The sequence below is a fragment of the Medicago truncatula genome, chromosome 8 (assembly GCF_003473485.1).
Source record: "Medicago truncatula cultivar Jemalong A17 chromosome 8, MtrunA17r5.0-ANR, whole genome shotgun sequence".
NCBI classification, from domain to species: Eukaryota; Viridiplantae; Streptophyta; class Magnoliopsida; order Fabales; family Fabaceae; genus Medicago; species Medicago truncatula.
In genome coordinates, this window is record NC_053049.1 from 1,390,624 (window position 1) to 1,403,544 (window position 12,921).

General features: G+C 34.2%; 1 pseudogene; it reads right to left on the minus strand.

The window, feature by feature from the left end:
• Positions 1-1,288: 1,288 nt before the first annotated feature.
• LOC25500123 (actin-related protein 4-like) lies at positions 1,289-12,290 on the minus strand (annotated as a pseudogene).
• Between the last annotated feature and the right edge of the window lie 631 nt (positions 12,291-12,921).

The following is a 12,921-nucleotide window of genomic DNA, read 5'->3' on the forward strand; positions in this document are numbered from 1 at the left end:
CTGTTGCAAGCCTCTGTCTATCATTGACAGAGGGATGCTCAGGTTGTGTTGGTGGTGCTTCTTCATCAGCCATGGAGGATTGGATGATTCAATGAAGGAATGAAGAAGAGAAAAATTTGAGAAAAACAGAGCACGGCAATGAAAAGTTTCGTTGTTATTTAAAGTGGTTGGGAAAATGAAATGAAATAACCCTAAGATTAATCTAAAGGGTGTAATTGAAACAAAGAAAATCTTCAATTTTGTCTCTATTTGGTCAATTCAATTGATGAGAATAATGATGAATTTGTCCTTTTTTTATCTCCATCCCACCTCTCCATTTTTACAGGGAGTGTGTGTGTTTGTTCATGTCCTTCTTTTGTCTTCTATTTGCAATTGCAATTCACTCACAACCTCCCAATTTGTTTTTATCTGTCCAACAAATAGAGAGATGAAAATTGGTGGTTTGTTTAATTGCTTTAGTCTTAAGTTCTTCTACATAATATATATTTTTATAATTAAGTTAGATTTTTAATGTCTTATTAGTCCAAAATTTTGAGAACTAGTAAAAAAAATTAATCAAAGCATTTCATATTTGGCAAGATTGGTAATTTAACTTGGGAAAGTGATGAAGTTTGTATCAAATGGGAATGGCTCAAATGTGACGTGGAAGCCGGTATTTTTTTAGAAATCTGGTGTTACATTTTGGGTTAGTGTGTTAGAAATAGTGATGGTGAGATTTCAATAGAGTTCATTAAGTCATAGTTTAGAGGTGTCTCGGTTTAGTTTCTATAGTATTATGCTTTTACGTTCAAAGTTTGAGGTCAAGCTTATTAAAGCCAAATAATTGCTCACCATTTTATTGATACCATTTAATTAATGTTATGATTTAAGTTTGCTTTTCTTAAAAAAGAAAAATATTATATACGTGAAAAATATTTTTTGATTAGCAAATGAACAAAATTGAGAACAGGCATATTGTGTTATAGTAGTTTATAGACTCCAAAAATGTATATGATTAGATGTGTATAAATTTATCAAACAACTGAATTTAAAATAACTTATTTCCTCCCTTTAACTCCATTCCAATAAAATTGTTTAGAAAGTTACGTAATATTTCTACGCAGAGTTATTCTGTCACGTATTATTTATTAACCATAATCACTATTTAATAATATAATTTATTTCGCTTATGGTAGTTTAAAACTATGTTTATATATAGAATACTACACACACGACGTGAGACTTGTATAACCATCCCTAGTCAAGGATATGTCACAACCAACACAAACAAACACAAATAACAATACACTGCATAGAAAAGTATGTAATTTTTACGATAAATTATTTATCAAATACAACTAACTGCTCGGATAATTATATCCAAATATTCTCATGCAAGTTTACATTAAATTTACAAAAGGGAAACCCAATTTGATAAATAATACACTATTACAGACTCCGAGCACAAACCGCTGCATAACTAATAGATTGTGATCCATTCAATACAGTTAGGCAGAGATCCAATCCAATGGGAATAAACAGCATTAACAGCAAAAGATAAAATCATCGGTAGACAGTGGCGGGATACTCATACCAATCACAGCTCAAGGACACTTCCTTTGGATATATGAAGCTCCATGCTCTTCATACCTATTAGAAATAGGTTAAAACAATTTAGTATTTAAAGTTATCTGTTATGAAAGAAGAAGAAAGTTTGAAGCTTAATTTCATAATCACACTCTTCTCATGACACGGGGAGGGGGCATATTTTCGGACAAGGTTATTACTCGGATTTGGAGAACCACATCTGTAGAAAGGAACCAAGAGAAGCTTATTAGTAACATTATACCTCTAGCAAGTCTTTCTCAAGGCGTTCCTTCAGTTTTTGCATTGAAGCCGTGCCACCAGTAAGCTGAAAGTTAAATGCAATCAACTTTAAACGCACAGGTAAAAGATTCTGTACAATATGCTTCCATCATACTATTAAGTACAACAAGGCAAAACCTATCAAACAGATAACTTGGCCTATATATGTACATCATATGGTTTCAGCAAATATTTGTTGGTTGAATTTATGGGTATAGGTCAGTTGACTACAAAATAAACCTCAAAGCATTCCAACCACGATAAAAAAAATGAGTTTCAATGCACGAGATATCAGAAAACTAAATAATTTTGCTTGTTATTCTATCCTCAAAATATCTCCAAATTTTCAATAAAAAAGGATGGCCTGCTGCATGAGGCTCCTAAAAAGCTCCTATCAAAATAGTTATGGGATGGGTTATAAGTGTGCAGACTAGCCATGCTTGCACTTTAATTTGAGGCATCAAAAGCGTTTGTGACTCCGTGCTAATTTTAATTAAGCTCTACATAGAAACTGGGCAGAGTATATGTACAGAAAGGAACAGAGATTAAAGGAAACAAAAAATAACATTACCAGTATGCTACTAAATAATTCTCTTCGAATGTCTACGTCACACTCATTAATGCTTTTGATAACCTGCAAATATTCAAAGGAATGTAAAAAAATCAGCAACAGACCCCAAACAAAAACAATAATATCACTATAATCGAAGCTTTTCCGATAGGTGAGGTCAGCTAAATGAATCAAACGATGCCGTAATGTCTAAAGGCAGACCATATAAATGCAAGTCCTCCCAATGGCTGGCCAATACCATATCCTTCTATCCTAGCTATTGAATTGTGCTCTATCATTTGAGATACATAAAACAACAGCAGCCAAAGCCTTTTCCCACTATCTGGGTCTTGAGATACTTTAAACAAACACGTGCAATTATCTTACCATTTGAGGCAGCCCACGAACTGATAGAGCAATTTCTGCAAAGCTCTCCATGCCTGGAATTGCTGCAATTTACATCGACACAACATAAGAGAAAAATAATGGGGATATTGATTGTGAAATAATATACAGAACTGCAGGAAAAAAAAGATAGAAGCACAATGAAAACCAAACGAACCGTGAGAAAATTTAGCAAGGGCAGGGGGAAGGTTGTAGAGAGATGCTTTGAAGAAGCTACACTTTTTTTAATATAGTACATACAAAATGAAAAGAATCGCACATATAGACCTTTGCTAGGCATGATGATAATTAGATTATATTTTACAAAATAATCATTTTCAAACTTTTTCCTTTTATCAGGGACTGAACCAATACTTGCATCTTGGTTTATTGAAAAGTGTTAGCTATCTAGACACTAATCTGACTTAAAAAGGCAAATATATAGATGTCAGGTTTTTCTATATGGAAATATACTATGCTTTATTCAATTGCTATCATGAAATTCAAAACTGAAGACATGTTTTGATTCACAATTAGGGGAAAAGGCCTTTCAGTTCATGATTCAAATCTCAATTTGACAACCATGGTCCTTCCAAATCCATTTTTTTTTTTTTGGTTGGCTTCCAAATCCAATCTGATCTTATGCGATTGTGCTAGATAAACCCAAAAAATTTGGATTGGCCAGTGTGCTTAACAAATCCCATCCCATAAAAAATATTGGCTTCATATTGAGCGCAAAAAAAGGCTCCAATTAAGTAAGCAAGCAAGGGTGAATCTACCATTAATTAAATTTAAATAAACCGTGATCTTAATCCAATATAATCTAAAATTATTTTATTACATTTACAACACAAACAAACATGCTTTTTTTTTATTCATTCCTATGATATCAAATATTGAAGTATCACCACTCCATTGCCCTGGTCTATACTTTGCTCCTGAATTTTCTTTCTACTTTTCAATTTCATGCCACATGTTGAAGTGATATTTGTCTGTTTTGTTTTAGGGTCCATTTGGTTGGAGAGGAATGGCAAGTTAGTTACGGAGATGGGGAGGAAACACGTGAGTGGGGGTAATGGAGTGTGTGAGAAGGGAAAGGGAGGCAGTCGGTCTTTTATGGTTAGTTTTTTTGCTTTAAGCTAGGACAGAGATTACTATAATGCATTTTTTCCTTATTTTCAATCAATGGTACATATTTTCTATTTCATCTTGATTTCGAATCAATAATTGCATTTCTTTTTTCTATTTTCAATTAATTTCTACTTCCACAACACTTTTGGAAACTGAGTAATGTTGCAAGAGAATGGGAAAAACAATGAGGGGATGCAAAAAAATTATTAAATTTGTCATTTTAATTATTAGCACCTATCTTCATTAAGGTGTGTACCCTCGGGGCACCTTTTACTTTGAACTCCCTTGCCTGAAGTTTAAAATACTAAAAAGAAAATGCACCGTAAATCTTTAATGTCAGATGAAGAGATAAATTAATTGCATCTTTTAATGCAGGTCACATACCTGAGCCAGGGATGGATTGAAAAGAACATCTGGAATCTTAAATCTGTCAGCTCCAATTTCAATTGTCCTGTGGTATAAAAAAAAATGTCATGATAACCTCAGAGATTATGGATAAACAAGAAGCAATAATTAGGCTATGAGATATGCATGATAGGAAATACCCCTCTCCCCCCCCCCCCCCCCCCCCCCCCCAATTTCTATGAGCAAGAATAAGTGGATCTTACTGGCCATCAGGAAGCTCGTACGACGTCGTTGGGATGTTTGAATATGCACTCTCTGCCAAAAAAAAGGGATGTCATATAAATTCTATTGGAGTTGAAAAGGGAAGAGCATCTTCTAGACTTCTAGAGCTATCTGAAAAATATTTATGTATATGTTTATCATTAAATCAGATCACTGAAAAAGGAACCAACCACAAAGCACATAGACCAAGTAAAAACAAACCACATCATAAGGATGACAAATCAAGTTATCTTGTTAGACAGTCTCAAAAAAAAAAGTTTTCAAAAGAACAAGCAGAGGACTAACAAGATTCGAAACATTAAATGAGATGAGAACAGGTATACAAACCATCATGAGTATCTGGAGCACGGCACACACATTCCTTGATATCACTAGCAATCACCCTTTGTCACAAGGAAACAGTTACTAGACATACAAAACAAGACATTTAATGAGACAGATCAGATCATGAACAATGACAGACCTGGGAGTAGAACTTGTAGTTTTCAGATGTATTAGGAAAATCCAAGTCTACAGTCTGTCAGATTCAGAAATTATTAAAAAGAAAACATACATCATTGATGCAGTTAATTGCAGTTAAAACCAAAATCATATTCAAAGATTTTTCACAATGAATAAGTGAACAATGTGAATTTTTCTTACTGTCATTAGCCTCGAAAGTTCAAGAGCTTTTTTAATTCGATATAAAGGTAATAACAGACATGGGCTTACAGACGTATCTATAATAACAATATATAAAGGGGATACAAGTTTTTTTGGCTGGATTTTAACCATTGGTCAAAATTACACAAACTCACCATTAATTTTAGGGAATTAAATTACAAACAGAAAGCTATATTGTTGGTGTTTATTGAAAAAGATAAGAATTTATATCATATTTGTTTTATTGTCGGTGTCATTGGAAAAAATAAAGCATAGTTTTTTACAATTTGAAAGTCAAAAACATCTACACCTATAATTTTAATCGAAATTTAAAAATAAATTAAAAACAAACCACTTATTATTATAATTTACACGCATTAGCGAAATAAATTAGAAAAGTGGGCAGACAGGCATGGGAGAGCCTGTCTGATCGCTGGCATATATAAGAGCATGCATGATTTTGGGTTGGCTTTTTATCTTTAAATTATACCCTTCATTTAAACTATCTAATTACAATTTTATCTTTCGTATAATATTATTTGAATCTATAAGTAAAAAGATCAGTTAAATCCCATTATAATAGGAAGAAGTGCACTACAATAGGAACAATATAAGTAAAATCTTTATTTGATTATGGTATATTCCAAAAAAATTATAACCAAATATGATAAAACTAAGCATGCAGTTAAGCGCAATTGAAAAGTGGAAAGACGGGCACTGCACTTAGTGCCCCGTCTTGACGCTAGTTTAAAATAAAAATTTATACAAATAGCTAACACCATTATCTCTTAAATACCTTTAATTTTAAAAAATGGATCTTCTTACCATAAATTTGCAGAAACATTTTGAATAGGTCCTACTTACTATTCAGCTCAAGTCACATTGTAGCAGTGTAGTGGCACATGCAAATGTTATCATATCTGATTCATAAACTAATCAAGATATAAGAAATTTCAAGTGGAACACTCAGTTTATGAAATGTGTTGGAGGCACATATACATAATATACAGGAGATGGAATCCCATACTCCAGATATTTTTGGGGGGTGGGGAAGCATCCGTACACTGATGAATGCATGGAAGTAAAAGAAAAAAAAACTGTTACTAGTTACTACTAGGTCATCAACATGAAAACACATAATACTTGAAACTCTCCAGGGTGTATTTCCTTTCTCCTAAAGGAATACTGAGGTTTCATTTGTAAAGGAAAAAAAAAAGGAAATCTCAGGCAGATTAAATCGCAACACCTTTACCACTGATATATATAATAGCTAGAGTTTGTAACCCACCGCAATACCCTTGCTTTCCAAGCTTTTCATCAAGCAATCTGTAAGAAATTCTCCTCCAATTGGAGACGCCACCACAGCCTTGTGTTGCAAAAATTGTAGAAAATATGATCAGACAGAAAGGTTCAGTATTAGCCGAATCTCATATATCAATTCCAAGCTAGAATGAGATCTTGACTTATTAATCATATAGAGCAGAATGGAAGAAAATATGAATACGCAGAGCACACGTAACGAAGTATTATTGTTTATACGTAGGCAATAATTAGTGCGTTACATATACATGGACACCCTTACATCAATTTTTCATTATTATCTGTATTCCTTTTTTGCAACAATCAAAGCCTTCATATTTAACTAAGTCTAAAACAACAATCAAAGCCTTCCCACCTAGGTGGGTCAGCTACATGGATCAAATAACTCTATGCAATATCCTATCATGAGTCATATTTAAAGATAGACCATTTAACCCCAAATATTTCTTAATAATTTGATGTTGGTCTTCCTTTACATGTCCAAACCACCTAGGATGAGATTCTACAATAGAAGCTACCCCTACTTTTTCCAATCATATCATTCCTTATTCTATCTTGTCTTGTGTGATCACTTATCTGACATGGCATTCTTATCTTTGCAATACTGGTCTAATTTTATTGTTGAGTTTTTCTGCCTTGCATTTAATTACATACAGCATAGCAAGTCTTACAACTGCAAGGTGAAATTTTCTTGTAAGTGGGCATGGATGTTACTTTTATATCACAAATCACACCTAAAGCATTTTTCTATTTCATCCACCATGCATGAATCCTATGGTTGACATTTGCCGCTATCTCTCGCCATTTTTATGATAGACCCGAGACACTTAAACCATGAGACTCGTGGTATTTTCTCCAATTTTCACTTATAAGGTATTCTTTTTTTTTTTTTTTTTGTGACTTGTGCTAATAAAAAGACTCAACTTAAATCCCTCTCATTTAAAGCAAAAAGGTCTCCCTCAGAGTTTACTTTAGGCCCCACTCACTCTTGGGCCAGCCCTGCTTGCACTTAATATACTGTATTTTACTTCGACTTAAACAACAATATGCTTTCTAAGGAATGTCTCCTTATCTCAAGCTTTTCATTTATTCCTTCTCCCCACTCTGAAGAGAACCTATTGTATGCCTTGTCCACTATCTATATGATAAAAGACATGTAAATAGTAATTACAAGATTGGAAGAATTCACAACCAAGTTATTTTTCAAGAAATTGGATAACAAACTAAATAGAGTTTCATCAAATGAAAATCTAATTCAAGTAAACTATGTGACAGGTGAATATTATTTGATTCATAAATAATAAATACCTTCTGAAGAACATAGCCATCATGTACCGGTGCAACTGTAGTTGATCCTCCACCACTGAGCAATGGAATAATACAAAAACCTCTCATCAGCAACACTTCCAGCATTATTTTGCAGCATAAAAATAGACTTACTATATTTAACTTTCAAACGGAGATGGCTCCCCTATTTCAATGTTGTAAATTGAATTTCTGTTTGTTTTTATTTTAATTTGGTCCCATAATATACCTTGTTAAAATTAGAGGGTATGTGTTCAACTTTCATCACTATAACGACACCCACTATGATGCTCAACAGACTAGGATTACTTTATAATAATCGAACAGGAAAAGGAAAATAAACATATATGGACATGTTAACACAAGAACGGCAATGAAACTTTCAGACTTTTATTTTGCAACTAGAAGTGCACTGTTCACTCATTTATTTAAGAATGCATGTTTCAAAGAAAGTAAAAGCCTCTTTATCATCACTGTAAAAAAATTATATTCCAGAACTGTAATCAAAATTTATTGTGCCATTCTTGGAGAGGTAGACATGAATAACTAAGCTGGAGAGGTTTTGGAAAGGTACACATGTTATTTTCTTTTCTTCCCTGCATTTTCTATGTAATTCCAGTCTCTCAGTCGAGAGCAACTTTTGATTGCAAGGGGCTTAATATCCATTATTTCTAACTAACTCTCATATCAAGTGTGTATCATTCAACTACTATATTTAGTAAGAGTGGGGCATGGTGAAACAAGACGACCATATCAATAATCATCCATATACAGTATATTAAGAAGTTGCCGATTGAAATGCACAAATGATTAAAAATATCACTAATCATATTACCAAATTAAAAAGGATAAAAACTAGTAGCTAACAAATAACTTAATGATCTCTTACCAATCAACAACTAATGATGTAGCACGCCCTGATGCAAAAGAAGTCAAAACCTATATGACAAACAAGTACAATTTCAATAGTTTTTCATTCTCACTGGATAACATATTACTTTAGTTAGAGATATAGGTTAGTGCAGGACTGTTCACTTACAGCATTTTTTGCCAAAAATAATGCAGGTGCTTTGTACTTCTCAAACATAAGCTCTGCTGCCCTGCAAGAATCACAACAACTGAATTATACATGTTGATGTTTTAAACAGAGCTCCATTAAACCTAGATGATAAATTACAGCCAGAACACCTTTCTCTCTGTTGTTGAGCATTAGAAGAAGGCTCTGCAAGGAGCATGGGATGCTCTCACGTTGTGTTATGCTCTGTATTGGATACCAGAGAACAGAGTTCCCTTCTGCTTCACTACTGTCTGTGTGTGCATGAATTCCCTCTGTTTTTGCACTTTTTCTATGTTTTGGATATTAGAGAACAGAGTTCTCTTTTTCGCTACTGTCTGTGTGTCTGAGTAGCTGCGTACAAACTCCCTCTATCACACTGCTCTGTTTTGGATACAAGAGACTTGAGTGACTTATGAATTATGACTTTAGGATTTGCTTAATTAGAGTTCTTTAGTTGTTTGTTGCAATTTTATCAAATTTGTATGGCTTTATTTTATGAATCTTATGGTCCTAAAGTTGAGTTCTATCAACTATTTTGGGTGTGATTTGTAGTTTTTTATTTATGTTGTTTTATATGCACATATGTGAATCTACCTAAACCAGTGTTATCGAATGTCAATTAAGGTGGTGCCATGGCGAATTTTTGTCTCGCCAATATGGTGGGTTTTTCCGCCATACCCTCCGTCATAAAGGTGCCATAAAGCAGACGAAATGGTGGAATTTTGCCTCGCCACCACAAATTGCCATCTGCTATAGACAACACTGACATGCACGCACGAGTTTGTGAAATTGGTAGGATCTCAACTCTGACTACCTTGCTCATCACTGTTCACTGTTATATTTATCTTTGCAATTGTTGACACTTTGTTGTGCATCATTCACAATCCATATAGAGCACCGCTAGTGTTATAACTATCTAGTATTATTTTCTGTTGAGTCTGATAGCAACTTAATGATCATAGATTACACCTGAAAGTATTTATTTTGTCCAATCAGCTTAATTTCTATGTGGGTTAGGTAGTCAGGAACGAGTCCCAGCATGTAGGATCGCACGATCTTACGTGCCACAGCACCTCGAACGTGCTTCGATCCTACTTACGAACCGTGTTTTCTCTGTTTTGCTCTGTTTCCTCTGTTTTCTCTGTTTTTTGCCGTCTTTCCTCTGTTTCCTCTGTTTTATTGCTTGGTTCCTCTGTTTTTCCTCTAATATCTCTGTTTTTATGCTTGGTTCCCCTGTTTTCCCTCTATTTTCCCTATACATTTCTCTCAATTCTATCAACAACCTATCGATCCTACTTACGAACCGTGTTACGTTCCTCGTGTTTACGTTCTTTCACCGGCCGACCGATCCTACGTAGGAACTCGTTCCTGACTACATACTTAGTCCCCACCACCACCTCTCAATCTCCACACATTTTGTAAGACTAATAAAAAATATCTAAAATGTACAAACTTGTGGTATGAAGTGATCCCTAATTTTTTCCTCCAAAACAAAGCTGCCTAAGAACTTTAAATAAGGCCAATCACATGTCATAAAATAAGAACAGTATAAAAAGGAAAAACACATTCTTACAACACAGATCATTGAGAGGAGAGATTAGATCATCAGTATAAACCTGAAGGCATGATCCTAAATGCTGTCAACAATATCCCAGTCAGCAACAATTCCATCCTTTAATGGAGACACCACCTGACATCATAAAATAAAAAGATAATTGCACCTATTAACTATAAAAATATGAAATCTATGAATCAAAGACTAATCAAGAAGAACGTTACAAAAGGGTTACCTCCATAAAATCTCTACGGTAGCCCAAGGACTGAGATCCTACATACAATTTTCTCTTTCCCTTGGCTTTATCCCCATCAACATTTCTAATATTGTTCTTTGATTCCCCGGAGCCAGAGTCTTTTCAGCATCATCTGATTCATCAACATCCATTTGATCAATCGCTCCAACAACCTAAGTTCACATGAATCAAGACAAAACTCAGCGTCATCACATTAATATATTCATCCTCAGATGAGTTAACCATCCATGAATTTTGAAGATTTTAATCTGACAAACTATAAATAAACTATCCATTACACCTAATTACATTATCAAGCAATACAAACATGTGACAACCAAACATTGCCAGTGCCGACTTCATCACTAACATCAGCAGCAACAAAAAGAACAACAAAATAATAATGCTGAAAACAACTAATCCCAGTGAAACAGGAAACAAAACAATAAAAGTTAAATAAATACACACACACACACAACAACAACCACCAAGCCATATCCCACTAAGTGGGGTCCGTTACATGGATCAAACGATGTAGTAATGTTCTACCATATATCATGTTGCTATCCAACTCATTAATCTCTAGATCTTTCTAGTAGTTTCTTATAGTTTTTCTAGGCCTCCCTCTACCCTCCATCTGATCTACTCTCCGTACTACAGAGTCCATGGGTCATGGGTCTTCTCTCTACATGCTCAAACTACCTAAGCCTAGTTTCCCCCATCTTTTCTACAATAAGATAAGTGTTACCCTTACCCTTACCCTTACCCTTACCCTCCCTCCCTCTCGCTCCCTCTCTCTCCCTCCCTCCCTCCCTCCCTCCCTCTCTCTCTCTCTCTCTCAACTCTCCTATGCTTAATTCACTTTCGTGTTGGTTCTTGACAGCCCAACACTTGGTTTCATACTACATCACCGATCTTACAAATTTGGGATGAAATTTTTGAGTTAATCATCCATAATTTTAAATATATTAATCTATCAAACCATAAATCATATATGAACCTAACTACAATATCAAGCAGTACTAACTTGTGACCACGTAAATTCATTAACATTAACAATTAACTAAAATGAACGGCAAAACAATAAAGCTGAAAGCAGATAATAATAACAATGAAACATGAAATTCAAAACAAAATTCAAAAAGAAGAAAAAAAACAGAAAAATGAAAAGTGTAATGAAAGCACTTACAGAAGGAAACACAGCTTTGGGAGCATCTTCACCGGCATAAACAGCTTTGCAAGTATGTGAACCCAAATCAATTACTATAGCTGAAACTTCATTTGAAAATTCAACAAAATGAACAATGTTAAGAACTATCAGAACAATAAGAGTAATAGGAAGAAAACATAACTTGTTATTGCACTCACCACCGCCGTACATGGTTGCAACGACACTGTAAACTCAACAGCGCAATTAGGGTTTAGAAAAAATTTATGAATTTTAGGGTTATTGAAAATTGTTGCGTTATAGTTTAAGGGGGAGAGAGAGAGAGAGAGAGAGAGAGAGAGAGAGAGAGGAACTCCGATGAGGAACTTCGCCGATGCGGAAGCTTCCGGCGAAGGATGATGAGACGGAGAGCGCGCGTAATTTGAAGAAGGAAGAAGAAAATTGCTTTTCTGACTTCAATATCTCCTATTAACACGTAGAAAATTCGAAATTGCCCAAAGTGGTAGTTGGTCAAACCGGCAGCGGTTAACTACCGCTAACCTCAACGATAATTAACTATCACTGCGATCTGTATCTTACAAACACAGAAACCTTCGGTTTTTTCATTAGAGCTGACCTCAGCGGTAATTAACTACAACTGCGATTTGTATCTTAAGAACACAGTTACAATAACACATTCAAACCTACTCAAATATAACCGAAAATCACCCAAACTTCAATTTGCTCCAAAATCATCCAAATTTCATCAATAATTCACAAGTAAGTTATTTTCTTCCTATTTACATGCAATGTAGATTGTTTAGGGTATTAGTTTTCATAATTTTAGCAAAACTTTAGTGTTTATGTTAGGTTTTTGAAATTGCAAATTATGATAGAATTTGATGTTATAAAGTATAGTTCTTGCTCGCATTGTTGTTTAGAATAGTTTTACCCTAGGGAGGTTTGTTTTATTGTGGTTTTTCTGTTCCGCATATTTAGTTTTACCCCATTGTAAATGTATGAATAATTATATTAATAAAATGAGATTTTCTGCATTATTTTTGTTTGTATATATGTGTTTTTATTTGCATTTATTTTATGAATTTACCATCTAAATAATATA